This window comes from Channa argus, unplaced genomic scaffold (assembly GCF_033026475.1).
Source record: "Channa argus isolate prfri unplaced genomic scaffold, Channa argus male v1.0 Contig080, whole genome shotgun sequence".
NCBI classification, from domain to species: domain Eukaryota; kingdom Metazoa; phylum Chordata; class Actinopteri; order Anabantiformes; family Channidae; genus Channa; species Channa argus.
The window spans coordinates 73004-97612 of NW_027125299.1; the positions used below are offsets into that span (position 1 = coordinate 73004).

Sequence of the window (24609 nt, forward strand, 5' to 3'; positions counted from 1 at the left end):
GCTTTGAACTAACCGTTTGCATGCACATCATGGCCACCTGACTTGACGTGAGTTGATGTGGAGCGTCAGTTGTCAGAAATTACTGCCAGGAGTGCCCGAGGTGCATTCTCGTAAGAATGTTGCGGCAGCATCATCTCAGCAGCACATTGGTATCTGGTAGAGAAGGATTATGCAGTAGTGTCGCCATGTCTTTTGCTTTGTGCATCAAAAGACAATCACGAGTTGCTAAAGTTGTCAAATACAAACATGTCTAAATCATGACCAACATGCAGAGGGAAGAAATGTCAGGAGTGGGATTTGAACCCACGCCTCCATTGGAGACCAGAAGTCCCTTTGGGGAAAGAGCCCTTGCTTAAGTCTGGCGCCTTAGACCGCTCGGCCATCCTGACAGCCATTGGTGGGGATTGACTCTTTAGGACAGTGGAACTAACTCATTAGTTTATTATTCTCTAATTCAATCAACATACTCAAGGTGTTCTTGAGAAATGTCTCCATTTCTTGCAATATTCACCTTTGTCTCAGCTTGAAAGGACGTCATTCGGGACTTTGCACAACTTATGACAGTGACATGAAGTGAGTGAAGCTCTTGTAAGTGAGTTTAGTGGGTCTCAGTTGGATTGTTGGTTAGATGATTAATTTTGTTTGGCAAAACGATTGTACAAGCAGCCAAGTCTGGCTGCAGTTGCAGCTGGGTTTTCTGAATTGCTTCTCTTTCGAAAACCTCAGCATCCATCATGGGGCTTGCAGCCTTTTGTTACTTATATACGCACAGTTTGAGAAACCTGATTGGAAACATGGTTACGTTTATAAACGACAACGAAATTGGCGTTCTCCGACTGGTATCTAGTCGGGTAAAGTCAGTTTCCATACCTCAGTTTGTGAAATCAGCTCCCCTGAGAAAGCTGACTGTAATTTGGCTACTTTACTGTGTGTAATTGCCGGAAGTGACTTTCATTTTCAGCTGGACAAGAGATCAAGTTTTTCTGCAGTTATAGTGTGGGTCTGCAGAAACTGAACCCCTGAAAAGACCTTTTGATCCTCAATAAAGCAACATATTTCCAGGCGTGTTTGAGCAAAGTCCCACTCTGTTTCAGCAATCACTTTTAGATCAGCTGCAACTATTTAGCCGTTTGTTTTCAGCATCTTCCTCGGACAGTAAGTATTACGCTTGGAATATATTGCTTTGAACTAACCGTTTGCATGCACATCATGGCCACCTGACTTGACGTGAGTTGATGTGGAGCGTCAGTTGTCAGAAATTACTACCAGGAGTGCACGAGGTGCATTCTCGTAAGAATGTTGCGGCAGCATCATCTCAGCAGCACATTGGTATCTGGTAGAGAAGGATTATGCAATAGTGTCGCCATGTCTTTTGCTTTGTGCAACAAAATACAATCACGAGTTGCTAAAGTTGTCAAATACAAACATGTCTAAATCATGACCAACATGCAGAGGGAAGAAATGTCAGGAGTGGGATTTGAACTTACGCCTCCATTGGAGACCAGAAGTCCCATTGGGGAAAGAGCCCTTGCTTAAGTCTGGCGCCTTAGACCGCTCGGCCATCCTGACAGCCATTGGTGAGAATTGACTCTTTAGGACAGTGGAACTAACTCATTAGTTTATTATTCTCTAATTCAATCAACATACTCAAGGTGTTCTTGAGAAAAGTCTCCATTTCTTGCAATATTCACCTTTGTCTCAGCTTGAAAGGACGTCAGTCGGGACTTTGCACAACTTATGACAGTGACATGAACTGAGTGAAGCTCTTGTAAGTGAGTTTAGTGGGTCTCAGTTGGAGTGTTGGTTAGATGATTAATTTTGTTTGGCAAAACGTTTGTACAAGCAGCCAAGTCTGGCTGCAGTCGCAGCTCGGTTTTCTGAATTGCTTCTCTTTCAAAAACCTCAGCATCCATCGTGGGGCTTGCAGCCTTTTGTTACGTATATACGCACAGTTTGAGAAACCTCATTGGAAACCTGATTTCCAGGTGTGTTTGCGCAAAGTCCCACTTTGATTCAGCAATCACTTTTAGATCAACTGCAACTATTTAGCAGTTTGTTTTCTGCATCTTCCTCCAGACAGTAAGTCTTAGGCTTGGAATATATTGCTTTGAACTAACCGTTTGGGTGCACATCATGGCCACCTCATTTGACGTGAGTTAAAGTGGAGCCTCAGTTGTGCGTGAAGTGAGTAAAGCTCTTGTAAGTGAGTTTAGTGGGTCTCAGTTGGAGTGTTGGTTAGATGATTAATTTTGTTTGGCAAAACGTTTGTACAAGCAGCCAAGTCTGGCTGCAGTTGCAGCTGGGTTTTCTGAATTGCTTCTCTTTCGAAAATATCAGAATCCATCATGGGGCTTGCAGCCTTTTCTTACTTATATACGCACTGTTTGAGAAACCTGATTGGAAACATGGTTACGTTTATAAACGACAACAAATTGGCGTTCTCCGACTGGTATCTATTCGGGTAAGGTCAGTTTCCATACCTTAGTTTGTGAAATCAGCTCCCTGAGAAAGCCGATTTTAATTTGGCTACTTTACTGTGTGTAATTGCCGGAAGTGACTTTCATTTTCAGCTGGACAAGAGATCAAGTTTTTCTGCCGTTTTAGTGTGGGTCTCCTGAAACTGAACTCCTGAAAAGACCTTTTGATATTCAATAAAGCAACATATTTCCAGGCGTGTTTGAGCAAAGTCCCACTCTGTTTCAGCAATCACTTTTAGATCAGTTGCAACTATTTAGCCATTTGTTTTCAGCATCTTCCTCCAGACAGTAAGTCTTAGGCTTGGAATATATTGCTTTGAACTAACCGTTTGGGTGCACATCATGGCCACCTCACTTGACGTGAGTTAATGTGGAGCGTCGGTTGTGCGTGAAGTGAGTAAAGCTCTTGTAAGTGAGTTTAGTGGGTCTCAGTTGGAGTGTTGGTTAGATGATTAATTTTGTTTGGCAAAACGTTTGTACAAGCAGCCAAGTCTGGCTGCAGTTGCAGCTGGGTTTTCTGAATTGCTTCTCTTTCGAAAACCTCAGCATCCATCATGGGGCTTGCAGCCTTTTGTTACTTATATACGCACAGTTTGAGAAACCTGATTGGAAACATGGTTACGTTTATAAACGACAACGAAATCGGCGTTCTCCGACTGGTATCTAGTCGGGTAAAGTCAGTTTCCATACCTCAGTTTGTGAAATCAGCTCCCCTGAGAAAGCCGACTGTAATTTGGCTACTTTACTGTGTGTAATTGCCGGAAGTGACTTTCATTTTCAGCTGGACAAGAGATCAAGTTTTTCTGCAGTTATAGTGTGGGTCTGCAGAAACTGAACTCCTGAAAAGACCTTTTGATCCACAATAAAGCAACATATTTCCAGGCGTGTTTGAGCAAAGTCCCACTCTGTTTCAGCAATCACTTTTAGATCAGCTGCAACTAATTAGCCGTTTGTTTTCAGCATCTTCCTCGGACAGTAAGTATTACGCTTGGAATATATTCCTTTGAACTAACCGTTTGCATGCACATCATGGCCACCTGACTTGACGTGAGTTGATGTGGAGCATCAGTTGTCAGAAATTACTACCAGGAGTGCCCGAGGTGCATTCTCGTAAGAATGTTGCGGCAGCATCATCTCAGCAGCACATTGGTATCTGGTAGAGAAGGATTATGCAATAGTGTCGCCATGTCTTTTGCTTTGTGCAACAAAAGACAATCACGAGTTGCTAAAGTTGTCAAATACAAACATGTCTAAATAATGACCAACATGCAGAGGGAAGAAATGTCAGGAGTGGGATTTGAACACACGCCTCCATTGAAGACCAGAAGTCCCTTTGGGGAAAGAGCCCTTGTTTAAGGCTGGCGCCTTAGACCGCTCGGCCATCCTGACAGCCATTTGTGGGAATTGACTCTTTAGGACAGTGGAACTAACTCATTAGTTCATTATTCTCTAATTCAATCAACATACTCAAGGTGTTCTTGAGAAAAGTCTCCATTTCTTGCAATATTCACCTTTGTCTCAGCTTGAAATGACGTCAGTCGGGAGTTTGCACAACTTATGACAGTGACATGAAGTGAGTGAAGCTCTTGTAAGTGAGTTTAGTGGGTCTCAGTTGGAGTGTTGGTTAGATGATTAATTTTGTTTGGCAAAACGTTTGTACAAGCAGCCAAGTCTGGCTGCAGTTGCAGCTGGGTTTTCTGAATTGCTTCTCTTTCGAAAACCTCAGCCTCCATCATGGGGCTTGCAGCCTTTTGTTACGTATATACGGACAGTTTGAGAAACCTCATTGGAAACCTGATTTCCAGTTGTGTTTGCACAAAGTCCCACTTTGTTTCAGCAATCACTTTTAGATCAACTGCAACTATTTAGCCGTTTGTTTTCAGCATCTTCTTCGGACAGTAAGTCTTACGCTTGGAATATATTGCTTTGAACTAACCGTTTGCATGCACATCATGGCCACCTCACTTGACGTGAGTTGATGTGGAGCGTCAGTTGTCAGAAATTACTGCCAGGAGTGCCCGAGGTGCATTCTCGTAAGAATGTTGCGGCAGCATCATCTCAGCAGCACATTGGTATCTGGTAGAGAAGGATTATGCAATAGTGTCGCCATGTCTTTTGCTTTGTGCAACAAAAGACAATCACAAGTTGCTAAAGTTGTCAAATACAAACATGTCTAAATCATGACCAACATGCAGAGGGAAGAAATGTTAGGAGTGGGATTTGAACTCACGCCTCCATTGGAGACCAGAAGTCCCTTTGGGGAAAGAGCCCTTGCTTAAGTCTTGCGCCTTAGACCGCTCGGCCCTCCTGACAGCCATTGGTGGGAATTGACTCTTTAGGACAGTGGAACTAACTCATTAGTTTATTATTCTCTAATTCAATCAACATACTCAAGGTGTTCTTGAGAAAAGTCTCCATTTCTTGCAATATTCACCTTTGTCTCAGCTTGAAAGGACGTCAGTCGGGACTTTGCACAACTTATGACAGTGACATGAAGTGAATGAAGCTCTTGTAAGTGAGTTTAGTGGGTCTCAGTTGGAGTGTTGGTTAGATGATTAATTTAGTTTGGCAAAACTTTTGTACAAGCAGCCAAGTCTGGCTGCAGTTGCAGCTGGGTTTTCTGAATTGCTTCTCTTTCGAAAACCTCAGCATCCATCGTGGGGCTTGCAGCCTTTTGTTACGTATATACGCACAGTTTGAGAAACCTCATTGGAAACCTGATTTCCAGGTGTGTTTGCGCAAAGTTCCACTTTGTTTCAGCAATCACTTTTAGATCAACTGCAACTATTTAGCAGTTTGTTTTCTGCATCTTCCTCCAGACAGTAAGTCTTAGGCTTGGAATATATTGCTTTGAACTAACCGTTTGGGTGCACATCATGGCCACCTCACTTGACGTGAGTTAATGTGGAGCGTCAGTTGTGCGTGAAGTGAGTAAAGCTCTTGTAAGTGAGTTTAGTGGGTCTCAGTTGGAGTGTTGGTTAGATGATTAATTTTGTTTGGCAAAACGTTTGTACAAGCAGCCAAGTCTGGCTGCAGTTGCAGCTGGGTTTTCTGAATTGCTTCTCTTTCGAAAACCTCAGCATCCATCGTGGGGCTTGCAGCCTTTTGTTACGTATATACGGACAGTTTGAGAAACCTCATTGGAAACCTGATTTCCAGGTGTGTTTGCGCAAAGTCCCACTTTGTTTCAGCAATCACTTTAAGATCAGCTGCAACTATTTAGCCGTTTGTTTTTAGCATCTTCTTCGGACAGTAAGTCTTACGCTTGGAATATATTGCTTTGAACTAACCGTTTGCATGCACATCATGCCCACCTCACTTGACGTGAGTTGATGTTGAGCGTCAGTTGTCAGAAATTACTGTCAGTAGTGCCCGAGGTGCATTCTCGTAAGAATGTTGCGGCAGCATCATCTCAGCAGCACATTCGTATCTGGTAGAGAAGGATTATGCAATAGTGTCGCCATGTCTTTTGCTTTGTGCAACAAAAGACAATCACGAGTTGCTAAAGTTGTCAAATGCAAACATGTCTAAATCATGACCAACATGCAGAGGGAAGAAATGTCAGGAGTGGGATTTGAACCCACGCCTCCTTTGGAGAACAGAAGTCCCTTTGGGGAAAGAGCCCTTGCTTAAGTCTGGCGCCTTAGAGCGCTCGGCCATCCTGACAGCCATTGGTGGGAATTGACTCTTTAGGACAGTGGAACTAACTCATTAGTTTATTATTCTCTAATTCAATCAACATGCTCAAGGTGTTCTTGAGAAAAGTCTCCATTTCTTGCAATATTCACCTTTGTCTCAGCTTGAAAGGACGTCAGTCGGGACTTTGCACAACTTATGACAGTCACATGAAGTGAGTGAAGCTCTTGTAAGTGAGTTTAGTGGGTCTCAGTTGGATTGTTGGTTAGATGATTAATTTTGTTTGGCAAAACGATTGTACAAGCAGCCAAGTCTGGCTGCAGTTGCAGCTGGGTTTTCTGAATTGCTTCTCTTTCGAAAACATCAGAATCCATCATGGGGCTTGCAGCCTTTTCTTACTTATATACGCACAGTTTGAGAAACCTGATTGGAAACATGGTTACGTTTATAAACGACAACAAATTGGCGTTCTCCGACTGGTATCTAGTCGGGTAAGGTCAGTTTCCATACCTTAGTTTGTGAAATCAGCTCCCCTGAGAAAGCCGATTTTAATTTGGCTACTTTACTGTGTGTAATTGCCGGAAGTGACTTTCATTTTCAGCTGGACAAGAGATCAAGTTTTTCTGCCGTTTTAGTGTGGGTCTCCTGAAACTGAACTCCTGAAAAGACCTTTTGATCCTCAATAAAGCAACATATTTCCAGGCGTGTTTTAGCAAAGTCCCACTCTGTTTCAGCAATCACTTTTAGATCAACTGTAACTATTTAGCCGTTTGTTTTCAGCATCTTCCTCGGACAGTAAGTATTACGCTTGGAATATATTGCTTTGAACTAACCGTTTGCATGCACATCATGGCCACCTCACTTGACGTGAGTTGATGTGGAGCGTCAGTTGTCAGAAATTACTGCCAGGAGTGCCCGAGGTGCGTTCTCGTAAGAATGTTGCGGCAGCATCATCTCAGCAGAACATTGGTATCTGGTAGAGAAGGATTATGCAATAGTGTCGCCATGTCTTTTGCTTTGTGCAACAAAAGACAATCACGAGTTGCTAAAGTTGTAAAATACAAACATGTCTTAATCATGATCAACATGCAAAGGGAAGAAATGTCAGGAGTGGGATTTGAACCCACGCCTCCATTGGAGACCAGAAGTCCTTTTGGGGAAAGAGCCCTTTCTTAAGTCTGGCACCTTAGACCGCTCGGCCATCCTGACAGCCATTGGTGGGAATTGACTCTTTAGGACAGTGGAACTAACTCATTAGTTTATTATTCTCTAATTCAATCAACATACTCAAGGTGTTCTTGAGAAAAGTCTCCATTTCTTGCAATATTCACCTTTGTCTCAGCTTCAAAGGACGTCAGTCGGGACTTTGCACAACTTATGACAGTGACATGAAGTGAGTGAAGCTCTTGTAAGTGAGCTTAGTGGGTCTCAGTTGGAGTGTTGGTTAGATGATTAATTTTGTTTGGCAAAACGTTTGTACAAGCAGCCAAGTCTGGCTGCAGTTGCAGCTGGGTTTTCTGAATTGCTTCTCTTTCGAAAACCTCAGCATCCATCGTGGGGCTTGCAGCCTTTTGTTACGTATATACGGACAGTTTGAGAAACCTCATTGGAAACCTGATTTCCAGGTGTGTTTGCGCAAAGTCCCACTTTGTTTCAGCAATCACTTTTAGATCAACTGCAACTATTTAGCAGTTTGTTTTCAGCATCTTCTTCGGACAGTAAGTCTTACGCTTGGAATATATTGCTTTGAACTAACCGTTTGCATGCACATCATTGCCACCTCACTTGACGTGAGTTGATGTGGAGCGTCAGTTGTCAGAAATTACTGCCAGGAGTGCCCGAGGTGCATTCTCGTAAGAATGTTGCGGCAGCATCATCTCAGCAGCACATTGGTATCTGGTAGAGAAGGATTATGCAATAGTGTCGCCATGTCTTTTGCTTCGTGCATCAAAAGACAATCACGAGTTGCTAAAGTTGTGAAATACAAACATGTCTAAATCATGACCAACATGCAGAGGGAAGAAATGTCAGGAGTGGGATTTGAACCCACGCCTCCATTGGAGACCAGAAGTCCCTTTGGGGAAAGAGCCCTTGCTTAAGTCTTGCGCCTTAGACCGCTCGGCCATCCTGACAGCCATTGGTGGGAATTGACTCTTTAGGACAGTGGAACTAACTCATTAGTTTATTATTCTCTAATTCAATCCACATACTCAAGGTGTTCTTGAGAAAAGTCTCCATTTCTTGCAATATTCACCTTTGTCTCAGCTTGAAAGGACGTCAGTCGGGACTTTGCACAACTTATGACAGTGACATGAAGTGAGTGAAGCTCTTGTAAGTGAGTTTAGTGGGTCTCAGTTGGATTGTTGGTTAGATGATTAATTTTGTTTGGCAAAACGATTGTACAAGCAGCCAAGTCTGGCTGCAGTTGCAGCTGGGTTTTCTGAATAGCTTCTCTTTCGAAAACCTCAGCATCCATCATGGGGCTTGCAGCCTTTTGTTACGTATATACGCACAGTTTGAGAAACCTCATTGGAAACCTGATTTCCAGGTGTGTTTGCGCAAAGTCCCACTTTGTTTCAGCAATCACTTTTAGATCAACTGCAACTGTTTAGCCGTTTGTTTTCAGCATCTTCCTCCAGACAGTAAGTCTTAGGCTTGGAATATATTGCTTTGAACTAACCGTTTGGGTGCACATCATGGCCACCTCATTTGACGTGAGTTAAAGTGGAGCATCAGTTGTGCGTGAAGTGAGTAAAGCTCTTGTAAGTGAGTTTAGTGGGTCTCAGTTGGATTGTTGGTTAGATGATTAATTTTGTTTGGCAAAACGATTGTACAAGCAGCCAAGTCTGGCTGCAGTTGCAGCTGGGTTTTCTGAATTGCTTCTCTTTCGAAAACCTCAGCATCCATCATGGGGCTTGCAGCCTTTTCTTACTTATATACGCACAGTTTGAGAAACCGGATTGGAAACATGGTTACGTTTATAAACGACAACGAAATTGGCGTTCTCCGACTGGTATCTAGTCGGGTAAAGTCAGTTTCCATACCTCAGTTTTTGAAATCAGCTCCCCTGAGAATGCCGACTGTAATTTGGCTACTTTACTGTGTGTAATTGCCAGAAGTGACTTTCATTTTCAGCTGGACAAGAGATCAAGTTTTTCTGCCGTTTTAGTGTGGGTCTCCTGAAACTGAACTCCTGAAAAGACCTTTTGATCCTCAATAAAGCAACATATTTCCAGGCGTGTTTGAGCAAAGTCCCACTCTGTTTCAGCAATCACTTTTAGATCAATTGCAACTATTTAGCCGTTTGTTTTCAGCATCTTCCTCGGACAGTAAGTATTACGCTTGGAATATATTGCTTTGAACTAACCGTTTGCATGCACATCATGGCCACCTCACTTGACGTGAGTTGATGTGGAGCGTCAGTTGTCAGAAATTACTGCCAGGAGTGCCCGAGGTGCGTTCTCGTAAGAATGTTGCGGCAGCATCATCTCAGCAGCACATTGGTATCTGGTAGAGAAGGATTATGCAATAGTGTCGCCATGTCTTTTGCTTCGTGCAACAAAAGACAATCACGAGTTGCTAAAGTTGTCAAATGTAAACATGTCTAAATCATGACCAACATGCAGAGGGAAGAAATGTCAGGAGTGGGATTTGAACCCACGCCTCCATTGGAGACCAGAAGTCCTTTTGGGTAAAGAGCCCTTTCTTAAGTCTGGCACCTTAGACCGCTCGGCCATCCTGACAGCCATTGGTGGGAATTGACTCTTTAGGACAGTGGAACTAACTCATTAGTTTATTATTCTCTAATTCAATCAACATACTCAAGGTGTTCTTGAGAAAAGTCTCCATTTCTTGCAATATTCACCTTTGTCTCAGCTTCAAAGGACGTCAGTCGGGACTTTGCACAACTTATGACAGTGACATGAAGTGAGTGAAGCTCTTGTAAGTGAGCTTAGTGGGTCTCAGTTGGAGTGTTGGTTAGATGATTAATTTTGTTTGGCAAAACGTTTGTACAAGCAGCCAAGTCTGGCTGCAGTTGCAGCTGGGTTTTCTGAATTGCTTCTCTTTCGAAAACCTCAGCATCCATCGTGGGGCTTGCAGCCTTTTGTTACGTATATACGGACAGTTTGAGAAACCTCATTGGAAACCTGATTTCAATTCAATTCAATTCAATTCAACTTTATTTATATAGCGCCAATTTACAACAAAGTCATCTCAAGGCACTTTACAGAATAAAGTCCAGACTACACAAGTATGTAGAAGCAACCCAACAAATCCCCCTTGAGCAAGCCCTAGGCAACAGTGGAGAGGAAAAACTCCCTTTAATGGGAGAAACCTCCAGCAGAACCAGGCTCAGGGTGGGCGGCCATCTGCCTTGACCGGTTGGGGTGAGTGGAAAGTGGAGAAAGAAAAGAAAAGAGCAACGAAAAGCAACAACGAAAAGCAACAACAAAACAACAAAAAAGCAACAACAAAACAACAAAAAGCAACAACAAAAAGCAACAACAAAACAACAAGAAAAGCAACAACAAAACAACAAAAAAGCAACAACAAAGCATCGTGCAGGTTGTAGGATATAGAATTAATGGTATACAGTAGTGACAAGTAAATGTATAGAGAAAAGCTAGTTCAGGTTGAGTGAGCAGTTTAACTATAATCTTTATCAAAAAGGAAGGTTTTAAGCCTAGTCTTAAAAGTAGAGAGGGTGTCTGCTCCCCGAATTTGGATTGGAAGCTGGTTCCACAGGAGAGGAGCTTGATAGCTAAAGGCTCTGCCTCCCATTCTACTTTTGCAAACTCTGGGAACCACAAGTAGGCCTGTATTTTGGGATCGAAGTGGTCTAATCGGGCGATACAGAACTATGAGATCTTTTAAATATGATGGAGCTTGACCATTAAGAGCTTTGTATGTAAGGAGGAGGGTTTTGAACTCTATTCTAGATTTTATGGGAAGCCAATGAAGAGAAGCTAGTGAAGGTGAAATATGATCTCTCTTTCCTAATCCAGTCAGCACTCTTGCTGCAGCATTTTGGATTAATTGAAGGCTTTTTAGAGAGTTATTAGGACACCCCAGAAGTAGGGAATTACAGTAGTCCAACCTAGAAGTAACAAATGCATGGACCAGTTTTTCGGCATCACTTTGAGACAGGATGCTTCTAATTTTAGCAATGTTCCGTAGGTGGAAGAAGGCTGTTCTAGAGATTTGTCTTATATGTGACGTAAATGCCAAATCCTGGTCAAAAATAACTCCAAGGTTCCTCACCGCAGTACTGGAGGCCAAAGTTATGTCATCTAAAGTAACTATATTGTTAGACAGCATATTTCTCATGTTTTTAGGCCCAAAGAGGATGATTTCAGTTTTGTCTGAATTTAGAAGTAGGAAATTGTAGGACATCCAGGTCTTTATGTCTTTTAGACATGCTTCAAGTTTGACTAATTGGTTAGTATCTTCTGGTTTCACAGATAAATAGAGCTGGGTATCATCTGCATAGCAGTGGAAGTTTATGGAATGTTTCCTAATAATTTTGCCTAAAGGTGACATGTACAGATTAAAAAGTATTGGTCCTAACACAGAGCCCTGTGGAACTCCATAGCTAACTTTGGTGCATAAAGAAGAGTCATCATTAACATGAACAAGTTGGAATCTGTCTGACAGATAAGATTTAAACCAATGTAATGTGGTTCCTTTAATCCCAAATCTATGTTCTAGTCTCTGTAATAAAATGTTGTGGTCAATGGTGTCAAATGCGGCACTAAGGTCTAGTAAGACGAGTACGGACACAAGTCCATTATCTGAAGCGAGGAGAAGATCATTGGAGACTTTTACCAGTGCTGTTTCTGTACTGTGATGAACTCTAAATCCTGACTGAAAGTCTTCATACAAATTATTCCTGTAAAGGTGATCACATAATTGTTTTGCAACTACTTTTTCCAGGATTTTAGAAATAAACGGGAGATTTGATATTGGTCTATAGTTGGCTAAATCACCTGGATCAAGACAGGGTTTTTTAAGTAATGGTTTGATTACAGCAACTTTATAAGCCTTTGGTACATAGCCAGTTTCTAAAGATAAGTTAATCAAATCTAATATGAATGTGTCTATTAAAGGTAGAACATCTTTAAGCAATTTGGTTGGAACAGGGTCTAAAAGACATGTTGTTAGTTTTGAGGAGGCGATAGTTGAACTTAGCTCAGTGAGATCTATGGGTGAAAAACAGTCTAAGATGGATTGGGGCCTTATTGAGGATTCTAGAGCTGTTGTACATGAAGATCTATCTGTAATATTTGTAGGGAGGATCTGGTGAACCTTTTCCCTAATGGCTGCAATTTTATCAGTAAAGAAAGTCATAAAGTCATTGCTGCTCAAAGTTAAGGGTATACTAGGCTCAACAGAACTATGGCTCTTAGTCAGCCTGGCTACAGTGCTGAACAGAAACCGGGGGTTGTTCTTGTTTTCCTCTATTAGTGCGGAATAATATGCTGTTCTGGCATCACGGAGAGCTTTTTTGTACACTTTTAAACTGTTTTTCCAGGCTAACCGGGATTCTTCTAAATTAGTGGAACGCCACTTCCTCTCTAATTTTCGTGACGCCTGCTTTAAGCTGTGCATTTGTGAATTGTACCATGGAGGTCGCCTCCTCTGATTCACTGCCTTCTTTTTCAGAGGGGCAACTGTATCTAGTATCATACGCAATGAGGCTGCAGAATCGTCAACTAAGTAATCAATTTGTACAGGAGTAAGATGGCTACTCACCATAGTATTGACACATGGTGGTGAAAAAGATGAAGAAATAATTTCTTTAAATGTATTCACAGCATTTTCAGATAAACATCTGCTGTAGTGGAATTTTTTCCTAACTGCTGTATAGTCCGTTATTGTAAATTCAAATGTTATTAGAAAATGGTCAGACAAAAGAGAGTTATGAGGAAATACTATTAAATTATCAGTTTCAATGCCATATGTAAGTACAAGGTCTAATGTGTGACTAAAACAGTGAGTGGGTTTATTTACATTTTGGGAAAAACCAATTGAATCTAGTAATGAATTAAACGCAGTGCTCAGGCAGTTACTGTCAGCATCTACATGGATGTTAAAGTCACCCACTATAATGACTTTATCTGTACTAAGCACTAAATCAGATAGAAAATCAGAAAATTCAATCAAAAACTCTGAATAAGGGACTGGAGGACGGTACACGAGAACAAATAATAGTGGTTTTTGAGTTTTCCAGTTTGCGTGTGAAAGGCTAAGAGTAAGACTCTCAAATGAGTTATAACTATGTTTAGGTCTAGGAATTATTGATAAGCTAGAGTGAAATATTGCTGCTACTCCTCCACCTCGGCCTGTGCATCTAGGAACATGATAATTAATATGACTTGGGGGGGTTGACTCATTTAAACTGACATATTCTTCCTGCTGCAACCAGGTTTCAGTGAGACAAAGTAAATCAATTTGATGATCATTTATTAAGTCATTTACTAACAGAGATTTAGAAGAGAGAGATCTAATATTTAATAATCCACATTTAATAGTTTTGGGTTTTGGTTCAGTATGAGCATTAGTCTTAACTTGTATTAGATTTTTATGATTAACTCCCCTTGTGTTCATTTTTGGTTTAAAAAGTTTAATTGGTCGTGGAGCAGACATAGTCTCTATAGGGCAAATAGCAGTGTGGTTAAGATCATAACATTCAGCAAAATAATAATATTCCCTGTGTGAAAAATTAGAGTCCATAAGAGCTGCATTTTGTCTGTTGGTAACGTCAGATTCTATAAATATCTCGGACTGTTTATACCTGTGGATGTTGTCGGGTGTTGGAGCGGAGGATGCAGGAGATGTGAGCACATCAGAGCCACAGGTGTTTTCAATGGTCAGTCAGTCTCCGGAGACTTCCAGGTGTGTTTGCGCAAAGTCCCACTTTGTTTCAGCAATCACTTTTAGATCAACTGCAACTATTTAGCAGTTTGTTTTCAGCATCTTCTTCGGACAGTAAGTCTTACGCTTGGAATATATTGCTTTGAACTAACCGTTTGCATGCACATCATGGCCACCTCACTTGACGTGAGTTGATGTGGAGCGTCAGTTGTCAGAAATTACTGCCAGGAGTGCCCGAGGTGCATTCTCGTAAGAATGTTGCGGCAGCATCATCAAAGCAGCACATTGGTATCTGGTAGAGAAGAATTATGCAATAGTGTCGCCATGTCTTTTGCTTCGTGCATCAAAAGACAATCACGAGTTGCTAAAGTTGTGAAATACAAACATGTCTAAATCATGACCAACATGAAAAGAAATGTCAGGAGTGGGATTTGAACCCACACCTCCATTGGAGACCAGAAGTCCCTTTGGGGAAAGAGCCCTTGCTTAAGTTTGGCGCCTTAGACCGCTCGGCCATCCTGACAGCCATTGGTGGGAACTGACTCTTTAGGACAGTGGAACTAACTCATTAGTTTATTATTCTCTAATTCAATCAACATACTCAAGGTGTTCTTGAGAAAAGTCTCCATTTCTTGCAATATTCACCTTTGTCTCACCTTGAAAGGACGTCAGTCGGGACTTTGCACAACTTATGACAGTGACATGAAGTGAGTGAAGCTCTTGTAAGTGAGTTTAGTGGGTCTCAGTTGGATTGTTGGTTAGATGATTAATTTTGTTTGGCAAAACGATTGTACAAGCAGCCAAGTCTGGCTGCAGTTGCAGCTGGGTTTTCTGAATTGCTTCTCTTTCGAAAACCTCAGCATCCATCATGGGGCTTGCAGCCTTTTGTTACGTATATACGCACAGTTTGAGAAACCTCATTGGAAACCTGATTTCCAGGTGTGTTTGCGCAAAGTCCCACTTTGTTTCAGCAATCACTTTTAGATCAACTGCAACTGTTTAGCCGTTTGTTTTCAGCATCTTCCTCCAGACAGTAAGTCTTAGGCTTGGAATATATTGCTTGGAACTAACCGTTTGGGTGCACATCATGGCCACCTCATTTGACGTGAGTTAAAGTGGAGCATCAGTTGTGCGTGAAGTGAGTAAAGCTCTTGTAAGTGAGTTTAGTGGGTCTCAATTGGAGTGTTGGTTAGATGATTAATTTTGTTTGGCAAAACGTTTGTACAAGCAGCCAAGTCTGGCTGCAGTTTCAGCTGGGTTTTCTGAATTGCTTCTCTTTCGAAAACCTCAGCATCCATCGTGGGGCTTGCAGCCTTTTGTTACGTATATACGGACAGTTTGTGAAACCTCATTGGAAACCTGATTTCCAGTTGTGTTTGCACAAAGTCCCACTTTGTTTCAGCAATCACTTTTAGATCAACTGCAACTATTTAGCCGTTTGTTTTTAGCATCTTCTTCGGACAGTAAGTCTTACGCTTGGAATATATTGCTTTGAACTAACCGTTTGCATGCACATCATGGCCACCTCACTTGACGTGAGTTGATGTGGAGCATCAGTTGTCAGAAATTACTGCCAGGAGTGCCCGAGGTGCATTCTCGTAAGAATGTTGCGGCAGCATCATCTCAGCAGCACATTGGTATCTGGTAGAGAAGGATTATGCAATAGTGTCGCCATGTCTTTTGCTTTGTGCATCAAAAGACAATCACGAGTTGCTAAAGTTGTGCAGAGGGAAGAAATGTCAGGAGTGGGATTTGAACCCACACCTCCATTGGAGACCAGGAGTCCCTTTGGGGAAAGAGCCCTTGCTTAAGTCTGGCGTCTTAGACCGCTCGGCCATCCTGACAGCCATTGGTGGGAATTGACTCTTTAGGAGAGTGGAAGTAACTCATTAGTTTATTATTCTCTAATTCAATCAACATACTCAAGGTGTTCTTGAGAAAAGTCTCCATTTCTTGCAATATTCACCTTTGTCTCAGCTTGAAAGGACGTCAGTCGGGACTTTGCACAACTTATGACAGTGACATGAAGTGAGTGAAGCTCTTGTAAGTGAGTTTAGTGGGTCTCAGTTGGATTGTTGGTTAGATTATTAATTTTGTTTGGCAAAAGGATTGTACAAGCAGCCAAGTCTGGCTGCAGTTGCAGCTGGGTTTTCTGAATTGCTTCTCTTTCGAAAACCTCAGAATCCATCATGGGGCTTGCAGCCTTTGGTTACTTATATACGCACAGTTTGAGAAACCTGATTGGAAACATGGTTACGTTTATAAACGACAACGAAATCGGCGTTTTCCGACTGGTATCTAGTCGGGTAAAGTCAGTTTCCATACCTCAGTTTGTGAAATCAGCTCCCCTGAGAAAGCTGACTGTAATTTGGCTGCTTTACTGTGTGTAATTGCCGGAAGTGACTTTCATTTTCAGCTGGACAAGAAATCAAGTTTTTCTGCAGTTATAGTGTGGGTCTCCTGAAACTGAACTCCTGAAAAGACCTTTTGATCCTCAATAAAGCAACATATTTCCAGGCGTGTTTGAGCAAAGTCCCACTCTGTTTCAGCAATCACTTTTAGATCAACTGCAACTATTTAGCCGTTTGTTTTCTGCATCTTCCTCCAGACAGTAAGTCTTAGGCTTGGAATATATTGCTTTGAACTAACCGTTTGGGTGCACATCATGGCCACCTCACTTGACGTGAGTTAATGTGGAGCGTCAGTTGTGCGTGAAGTGAGTAAAGCTCTTGTAAGTGAGTTTAGTGGGTCTCAGTTGGAGTGTTGGTTAGATGATTAATTTTGTTTGGCAAAACGTTTGTACAAGCAGCCAAGTCTGGCTGCAGTTGCAGCTTGGTTTTCTGAATTGCTTCTTTTTCGAAAACCTCAGCATCCATCGTGGGGCTTGCAGCCTTTTTTTACGTATATACGGACAGTTTGAGAAACCTCATTGGAAACCTGATTTCCAGGTGTGTTTGCGCAAAGTCCCACTTTGTTTCAGCAATCACTTTTAGATGAACTGCAAGTATTTAGCCGATTGTTTTCAGCATCTTCTTCGGACAGTAAGTCTTACGCTTGGAATATATTGCTTTGAACTAACCGTTTGCATGCACATCATGGCCACCTCACTTGACGTGAGTTGATGTGGAGCGTCAGTTGTCAGAAATTACTGCCAGGAGTGCCCGAGGTGCATTCTCGTAAGAATGTTGCGCCAGCATCATCTCAGCAGCAGATTGGTATCTGGTAGAGAAGGATTATGCAATAGTGTCGCCATGTCTTTTGCTTCGTGCAACAAAAGACAATCACGAGTTGCTAAAGTTGTCAAATACAAACATGTCTAAATCATGACCAACATGCAGAGGGAAGAAATGTCAGGAGTGGGATTTGAACCCACGCCTCCATTGGAGACCAGAAGTCCCTTTGGGGAAAGAGCCCTTTCTTAAGTCTGGTGCCTTAGACCGCTCGGCCATCCTGACAGCCATTGGTGGAAATTGACTCTTTAGGACAGTGGAACTAACTCATTAGTTTATTATTCTCTAATTCAATCAACATACTCAAGGTGTTCTTGAGAAAAGTCTCCATTTCTTGCAATATTCACCTTTGTCTCAACTTGAAAAAACGTCAGTCGGGACTTTGCACAACTTATGAGAGTGACATGAAGTGAGTGAAGCTCTTGTAAGTGAGTTTAGTGGGTCTCAGTTGGAGTGTTGGTTAGATGATTATTTTGTTTGGCAAAACGTTTGTACAAGCAGCCAAGTCTGGCTGCAGTTGCAGATGGGTTTTCTGAATTGATTCTCTTTCGAAAACCTCAGCATCCATCGTGGGGCTTGCAGCCTTTTCTTACGTATATACGGACAGTTTGAGAAACCTCATTAGAAACCTGATTTCCAGGTGTGTTTGCGCAAAGTCCCAGTTTGTTTCAGCAATCACTTTTAGATCAACTGCAACTATTTAGCCATTTGGTTTCAGCATCTTCCTCGGACAGTAAGTATTACGCTTGGAATATATTGCTTTGAACTAACCGTTTGCATGCACATCATGGCCACCTCACTTGACGTGAGTTGATGTGGAGCGTCAGTTGTCAGAAATTACTGCCAGGAGTGCCCGAGGTGCATTCTCGTAAGAATGTTGCGGCAGCATCATCTCAGCAGCAGATTGGTATCTGGTAGAGAAGGATTATGCACCAGTGTCGCCATGTCTTTTGCTTCGTGCAACAAAAGACAATCACGAGTTGCTAAAGTTGTGAAATACAAACATGTCTAAATCATGACCAACATGCAGAGGGAAGAAATGTCAGGAGTGGGATTTGAACCCACGCCTCCATTGGAGACCAGAAGTCCCTTTGGGGAAAAAGCCCTTTCTTAAGTCTGGCGCCTTAGACCGCTCAGCCATCCTGACAGCCATTGGCGGGAATTGACTCTTTAGGACAGTGGAACTTACTCATTAGTTTATTATTCTCTAATTCAATCAACATACTCAAGGTGTTCTTGAGAAAAGTCTCCATTTCTTGCAATATTCACCTTTGTCTCAACTTGAAAAAACGTCAGTCGGGACTTTGCACAACTTATGAGAGTGACATGAAGTGAGTGAAGCTCTTGTAAGTGAGTTTAGTGGGTCTCAGTTGGAGTGTTGGTTAGATGATTAATTTTGTTTGGCAAAACATTTGTACAAGCAGCCAAGTCTGGCTGCAGTTGCAGCTGGGTTTTCTGAATTGCTTCTCTTTCGAAAACCTCAGCATCCATCATGGGGCTTGCAGCCTTTTGTTACTTATATACGCACAGTTTGAGAAAGCTGATTGGAAACATGTTTACGTGTATAAACGACAACAAAATTGCGGTACTCCGAGTGGTATCTAGTCGGGTAAAGTCGGTTTCCATATCCCAATTTGTGAAATCAGCTGCCCTGACAAAGCCGACTGTAATTTGGCTACTTTACTGTGTGTAATTGCAGGAAGTGACTTTCATTTTCAGCTGTACAAGAAATAAAGGTTTTGTGCAGTTTTAGCATTGGTCCCAGATCTTATCCAGTGTGGCCGTATTAAAACCACCAAGCATAACGTGGGGCTCGAACCCACGACCCTGAGATTAAAAGTCTCATGCTCTACCTCCTGAGCTAGCCGGGCCTCAAAGAGGACCCTGAAAAGACCCTTTGACCTTCAATGAAGCAACATATTTCCAGGCATCTTTGAGCAAAGTCCCAATTTGTTTCAGCAATCGCTCTTAGATCAGCTGCAACTATTTAGCCGTTTGTTTTCTGCAACTTCCTCCAGACAGTAAGTCTTAGGCTTGGAGTATATTGCTTTGAACTAACCTCAACATCTTAAGCTCTGCTACCTCCAGCTCTGCCTCCTGTGTTTTCTTCAGTGCCGCTGTCTCTAAGCCGAACAACATCGCTGGTCTCACCACCGTCTTGAGACGGTGGCTTCCTTTCATTCTCGCTGACACTCTTTTATCACACAACACACCTGACACTTTTGTCCACCCGTTCCAACCTGATTGCAGTGGCCTCTTCACCTCTTTCCCACACTCTCCGTTGCTCTGAACCGTTGACCCTAAGTACTTAAAGTCCTGCACCTTTTTCACCTCTGCCCCCTGTAACCTCACCGTTCCACCTGGGTCCCTCTCATTGACACACATCTCAGTTTTCCAGAGCAGACCTCCATCTCTCTAAATTTTCCTCCACCTGCTCCCTGTTCTCACTACAAATCACAATGTCATCCGCAAACATCATAGTCCACGGAGATTCCAGTCTAACCTCATCTGTCAGCCTGTCCGCCACCAGAGCAAGGAAGAAGGGGCTCAGAGCCGATCCTTGATGCAGACCCACCGCCACCTTGAACTCCTCTGTCACACCTACAGCACACCTCACCGCGGTCTTACAGCTTTCATACATGTCCTCCATCACTCTAACATACTTCTCTGCCACTCCAGAATTCCTCATACAATACCACAGCTCCTCTCTCGGCACCCTGTCATACGCTTTCTCTAAGTCTACGAAGACACAATGCACCTCCCCATGACCTTCTCTGTATTTCTCCATCGGCATCCTCAAAGCAAATACTTCATCTGTTGGACTCTTTCTAGGCATGAAACCATATTGCTCACCTCTGCCCTTAGCCTAGCTTCCACTACTATTTCCCACAACTTCATTGTGTGGCTCATCAACTTTATTCCTCTGTAGTTGCCACAGCTCTGCTCATCTCCCTTGTTCTTAAAAATGGGCACCAGTACACTTCTCCTCCAGTCCTCGGCCCTCCTCTCACTCTCCAAGATCTTGTTAAACAAACTAGTCAGAAACTCTACTGCCACCTCTCCTAGACACTTTCATACCTCCACAGGTATGTCATCAGGACCCGCTGCCTTTCCACTCTTCATCCTCTTCAACGTCCTCCTCACTTCACTCTTACTAATCTTGGCTACTTCCTGCTCCACACCAGTCACCTCTTCTACTCTTTGTTCCCTTTCATTTTCCTCATTGATTAACTCTTAAAAAGTTCTCGTTCCTTGTTCTGCCGCCAAATCACCTTGTCCACTTTCCTGTTTCCAGATGACACACCGAGTACCCTCGGTGTTCCCTATGAAAGTCCCCCAGTGACTTTCATTTTCAGCTGTACAAGAAATCAAGTTGTTCTGCAGTTTTAGTGTTGGTCCCAGATCTTCTCCAGTGTGGCCATAATCAAAAGAGACCCCGCCCAACGTGGGGCTCGAACCCACGACCCTGAGATTAAGAGTCTCATGCTCTACCAACTGAGCTAGCCGGGCCGCTAAAAGGACACCTGAAAAGACCCTTTGACCCTCAATGAAGCAACATTTTTCCAGGCGTGTTTAAGCAAAGTCCCACTCTGTTTCAGCAATCACTTTTAGATCAGCTGCAACTATTTAGCCATTTGTTTTCTGCATCTTCCTCCAGACAGTAAGTCTTAGGCTTGGAATAAATTGCTTCGAACTAATCGTTTGCATGCACATCATGGCCACCTCACTTGACGTGAGTTGATGTGGAGGGTCAGTTGTGCGCGTGGTCAGAAATTACTGCCAGGAGTGCCCGAGGTGCATTCTCGTAAGAATGTTGCGGCAGCATTATCTCAGCAGCACAATGGTATATGGTAGAGAAGGATTATGCAATAGTGTTGCCATGTCTTTTGCTCTGTGCAACAAAAGAAATCACGAGTTGTTAAAGTTATCAAAGTTGTTCAATACAAATATGTCTAAATCATTAGCAACATGTAGATCAAAGTAATGTCAGGAGAGGGATTTGAACCCACGCCTCCACTGGAGACCAGAAGTCCCTTTGGGGAAAGAGTTCTTCCTTGAGTCTGGCGCCTTAGACCGCTCTGCCATCCTGACAGCCGTTGGTGGGCGCCGACTCTTTAGGACAGTGGAACTAAGTCATTAGGTTGTTATTCTCTAATTCAATCAACATACTCAAGGTGTTCTTGAGGAAAGTCTCAATTTGTTGCAATACTCACCTTTGTCTCAGCTGGAAAGGGCCGTCAGTCGGGACTTTGCGCAACTTTTGACAGTGTAATGAAGTGAGTGAAGCTCTTGTTTGTGAGTTTAGTGGGTTTCAGTTGGAGTGTTGGTTAGATGATCGATATTGTTTGGCAAAACGTTTGTACGGGTAGCCAAGTCTGGCTGCAGTTGCAGCTGGATTTTCTGAATTGCTACTTTTTCAAAAACCTCAGCATCCATCGTAGGGCTTGCAGCCTTTTTTTACGCTTATGTACAGTTTGAAAAAGCTGATTGGAAACATGGTTACGTGTATAAACGACAACAAAATTGCGGTACTCCGACTGGTATCTAGTCAGGTAAAGTCATTTTCCATATCCCAATTTGTGAAATCAGCTCCCCTGAGAAAGCCGACTGTAATTTGGCTACTTTACTGTGTGTAATTGCAGGAAGTGACTTTCATTTTCAGCTGTACAAGAAATCAAGGTTTTGTGGAGTTTTAGTGTTGGTCCGAGATCTTATCCAGTGTGGCCGTATTAAAAGCACCACGCCCAACGTGGGGCCGGAACCCACGACCCTGAGATTAAAAGTCTCATGCTCTACCGCCTGAGCTAGCCGGGCCTCAAAGAGGACCCTGAAAAGACCCTTTGACCTTCAATGAAGCAACATATTTCCAGGCGTCTTTGAGCAAAGCACCACTTTGTTTCAGCAATCACTCTTACATCAGCTACAACTATTTAGCCGTTTGTTTTCTGCAACTTCCTCCAGACAGTAAGTCTTAGGCTTGGAGTATATTGCTTTGAACTAACCGTTTGTCCTCATTATTGAGCCTGTCCATCCTCGTTACTCCCAAAGAGAACCTCAACATCTTAAGGTCTGCTACTCCCAGCTCTGCCTCCTGTGTTTTCTTCAGTGCCGCTGTCTCTAAGCCGAACAACATCGCTGGTCTCACCACCGTCTTGAGACGGTGGCTTCCTTTCATTCTCGCTGACACTCTTTTATCACACAACTCACCTGACACTTTTGTCCACCCGTTCCAACCTGATTGCAGTGGCCTCTTCATCTCTTTTCCACACTCTCCGTTGCTCTGAACCGTTGACCCTAAGTACTTAAAGTCCTGCACCTTCTTCACCTCTGCCCCTGTAACCTCACCGTTCCACCTGGGTCCCTCTCATTGACACACATCTCAGTTTTCCAGAGCAGACCTCCATCTCTCTAGATTTTCCTCCACCTGCTCCCTGTTCTCACTACAAATCACAATGTCATCCGCAAACATCATAGTCCATGGAGATTCCAGTCTAACCTCATCTGTCAGCCTGTCCGCCACCAGAGCAAGGAAGAAGGGGCTCAGAGCCGATCCTTGATGCAGACCCACCGCCACCTTGAACTCCTCTGTCACACCTACAGCACACCTCACCGCGGTCTTACAGCTTTCATACATGTCCTCCATCACTCTAACATACTTCTCTGCCACTCCAGAATTCCTCATACAATACCACAGCTCCTCTCTCGGCACCCTGTCATACGCTTTCTCTAAGTCTACGAAGACACAATGCACCTCCCCATGACCTTCTCTGTATTTCTCCATCGGCATCCTCAAAGCAAATACTTCATCTGTTGGACTCTTTCTAGGCATGAAACCATATTGCTCACCTCTGCCCTTAGCCTAGCTTCCACTACTATTTCCCACAACTTCATTGTGTGGCTCATCAACTTTTTTCCTCTGTAGTTGCCACAGCTCTGCTCATCTCCCTTGTTCTTAAAAATGGGCACCAGTACACTTCTCCTCCAGTCCTCGGCCCTCCTCTCACTCTCCAAGATCTTGTTAAACAAACTAGTCAGAAACTCTACTGCCACCTCTCCTAGACACTTTCATACCTCCACAGGTATGTCATCAGGACCCGCTGCCTTTCCACTCTTCATCCTCTTCAACGTCCTCCTCACTTCACTCTTACTAATCTTGGCTACTTCCTGCTCCACACCAGTCACCTCTTCTACTCTTTGTTCCCTTTCATTTTCCTCATTGATTAACTCTTAAAAAGTTCTCCTTCCATCTTCCCATCACAATCCTGGCACCTGTCAATTTATTTCCATCCTTATCGTTAATCACCCTAACCTGCTGCACATCCTTCCCATCTCTGTCTCTTAGTCTGGCCAACCTGAACAAATCCACCTCTCCCTCTTTAGTGTCCAACCTAGCATACAAGTCCTCATATGCTCTTTGCCACCTCTACCTTCACCTTACGCTGCATCTCCCTGTACTCTTGTCGACTCTCTTCAGTCCTCGCAGTGTCCCACTTCTTCTTAGCTAACCTTTTTCTCTGTATACACTCCTAAAGTTCCTCGTTCTGCCCCCAAATCACCTTGTCCACTTTCCTGTTTCCAGATGACACACCGAGTACCCTCGGTGTTCCCTATGAAAGTCCCCCAGTGACTTTCATTTTCAGCTGTACAAGAAATCAAGTTGTTCTGCAGTTTTAGTGTTTGTCCCAGATCTTCTCCAGTGTGGCCAAAATCAAACGTGGGGCTCGAACCCACGACCCTGAGATTAAGAGTCTCATGCTCTACCGACTGAGCTAGCCGGGCCTGTAAGACACCTGAACAGCCCCTTTGACCCTCAATAAAGCAACATTTTTCCAGGCGTGTTTAAGCAAAGTCCCACTCTGTTTCAGCAATCACTTTTAGATCAGCTGCAACTATTTAGCCGTTTGTTTTCTGCATCTTCCTCCAGACAGTAAGTCTTAGGCTTGGAATAAATTGCTTCGAACTAATTCTCTGTATTTCTCCATCGGCATCCTCAAAGCAAATACTTCATCTGTTGGACTCTTTCTAGGCATGAAACCATATTGCTCACCTCTGCCCTTAGCCTAGCTTCCACTACTATTTCCCACAACTTCATTGTGTGGCTCATCAACTTTTTTCCTCTGTAGTTGCCACAGCTCTGCTCATCTCCCTTGTTCTTAAAAATGGGCATCAGTACACTTCTCCTCCAGTCCTCGGCCCTCCTCTCACTCTCCAAGATCTTGTTAAACAAACTAGTCAAAAACTCTACTGCCACCTCTCCTAGACACTTTCATACCTCCACAGGTATGTCATCAGGACCCGCTGCCTTTCCACTCTTCATCCTCTTCAACGTCCTCCTCACTTCACTCTTACTAATCTTGGCTACTTCCTGCTCCACACCAGTCACCTCTTCT

General features: G+C 43.2%; 13 non-coding genes across 13 annotated transcripts; all 13 read right to left on the reverse strand.

The window, feature by feature from the left end:
- Window positions 1–282: 282 nt before the first annotated feature.
- trnal-uaa (transfer RNA leucine (anticodon UAA)) lies at window positions 283–389 on the reverse strand. The gene is made up of 2 exons: window positions 352–389; window positions 283–327 (listed from the first exon to the last, which is right to left on the reverse strand). It is a non-coding gene; the product is annotated as a tRNA-Leu (tRNA).
- Window positions 390–1462: 1073 nt separating this feature from the next.
- Window positions 1463–1569, reverse strand: trnal-uaa (transfer RNA leucine (anticodon UAA)). Its single transcript has 2 exons — window positions 1532–1569; window positions 1463–1507 (listed from the first exon to the last, which is right to left on the reverse strand). It is a non-coding gene; the product is annotated as a tRNA-Leu (tRNA).
- Window positions 1570–3759: 2190 nt separating this feature from the next.
- Window positions 3760–3866, reverse strand: trnal-uaa (transfer RNA leucine (anticodon UAA)). Its single transcript has 2 exons — window positions 3829–3866; window positions 3760–3804 (listed from the first exon to the last, which is right to left on the reverse strand). It is a non-coding gene; the product is annotated as a tRNA-Leu (tRNA).
- Window positions 3867–6036: 2170 nt separating this feature from the next.
- On the reverse strand, window positions 6037–6143 carry trnal-uaa (transfer RNA leucine (anticodon UAA)). Its single transcript has 2 exons — window positions 6106–6143; window positions 6037–6081 (listed from the first exon to the last, which is right to left on the reverse strand). It is a non-coding gene; the product is annotated as a tRNA-Leu (tRNA).
- Window positions 6144–7215: 1072 nt separating this feature from the next.
- Window positions 7216–7322, reverse strand: trnal-uaa (transfer RNA leucine (anticodon UAA)). Its single transcript has 2 exons — window positions 7285–7322; window positions 7216–7260 (listed from the first exon to the last, which is right to left on the reverse strand). It is a non-coding gene; the product is annotated as a tRNA-Leu (tRNA).
- An 816-nt stretch (window positions 7323–8138) lies between these two features.
- trnal-uaa (transfer RNA leucine (anticodon UAA)) lies at window positions 8139–8245 on the reverse strand. The gene is made up of 2 exons: window positions 8208–8245; window positions 8139–8183 (listed from the first exon to the last, which is right to left on the reverse strand). It is a non-coding gene; the product is annotated as a tRNA-Leu (tRNA).
- A 1504-nt stretch (window positions 8246–9749) lies between these two features.
- trnal-uaa (transfer RNA leucine (anticodon UAA)) lies at window positions 9750–9856 on the reverse strand. Its single transcript has 2 exons — window positions 9819–9856; window positions 9750–9794 (listed from the first exon to the last, which is right to left on the reverse strand). It is a non-coding gene; the product is annotated as a tRNA-Leu (tRNA).
- A 4548-nt stretch (window positions 9857–14404) lies between these two features.
- trnal-uaa (transfer RNA leucine (anticodon UAA)) lies at window positions 14405–14511 on the reverse strand. Its single transcript has 2 exons — window positions 14474–14511; window positions 14405–14449 (listed from the first exon to the last, which is right to left on the reverse strand). It is a non-coding gene; the product is annotated as a tRNA-Leu (tRNA).
- A 1214-nt stretch (window positions 14512–15725) lies between these two features.
- trnal-uaa (transfer RNA leucine (anticodon UAA)) lies at window positions 15726–15832 on the reverse strand. The gene is made up of 2 exons: window positions 15795–15832; window positions 15726–15770 (listed from the first exon to the last, which is right to left on the reverse strand). It is a non-coding gene; the product is annotated as a tRNA-Leu (tRNA).
- Window positions 15833–17336: 1504 nt separating this feature from the next.
- Window positions 17337–17443, reverse strand: trnal-uaa (transfer RNA leucine (anticodon UAA)). The gene is made up of 2 exons: window positions 17406–17443; window positions 17337–17381 (listed from the first exon to the last, which is right to left on the reverse strand). It is a non-coding gene; the product is annotated as a tRNA-Leu (tRNA).
- An 815-nt stretch (window positions 17444–18258) lies between these two features.
- On the reverse strand, window positions 18259–18365 carry trnal-uaa (transfer RNA leucine (anticodon UAA)). The gene is made up of 2 exons: window positions 18328–18365; window positions 18259–18303 (listed from the first exon to the last, which is right to left on the reverse strand). It is a non-coding gene; the product is annotated as a tRNA-Leu (tRNA).
- Window positions 18366–20655: 2290 nt separating this feature from the next.
- Window positions 20656–20728, reverse strand: trnak-cuu (transfer RNA lysine (anticodon CUU)). The gene has a single exon. It is a non-coding gene; the product is annotated as a tRNA-Lys (tRNA).
- A 3197-nt stretch (window positions 20729–23925) lies between these two features.
- trnak-cuu (transfer RNA lysine (anticodon CUU)) lies at window positions 23926–23998 on the reverse strand. Its single transcript has one exon. It is a non-coding gene; the product is annotated as a tRNA-Lys (tRNA).
- Between the last annotated feature and the right edge of the window lie 611 nt (window positions 23999–24609).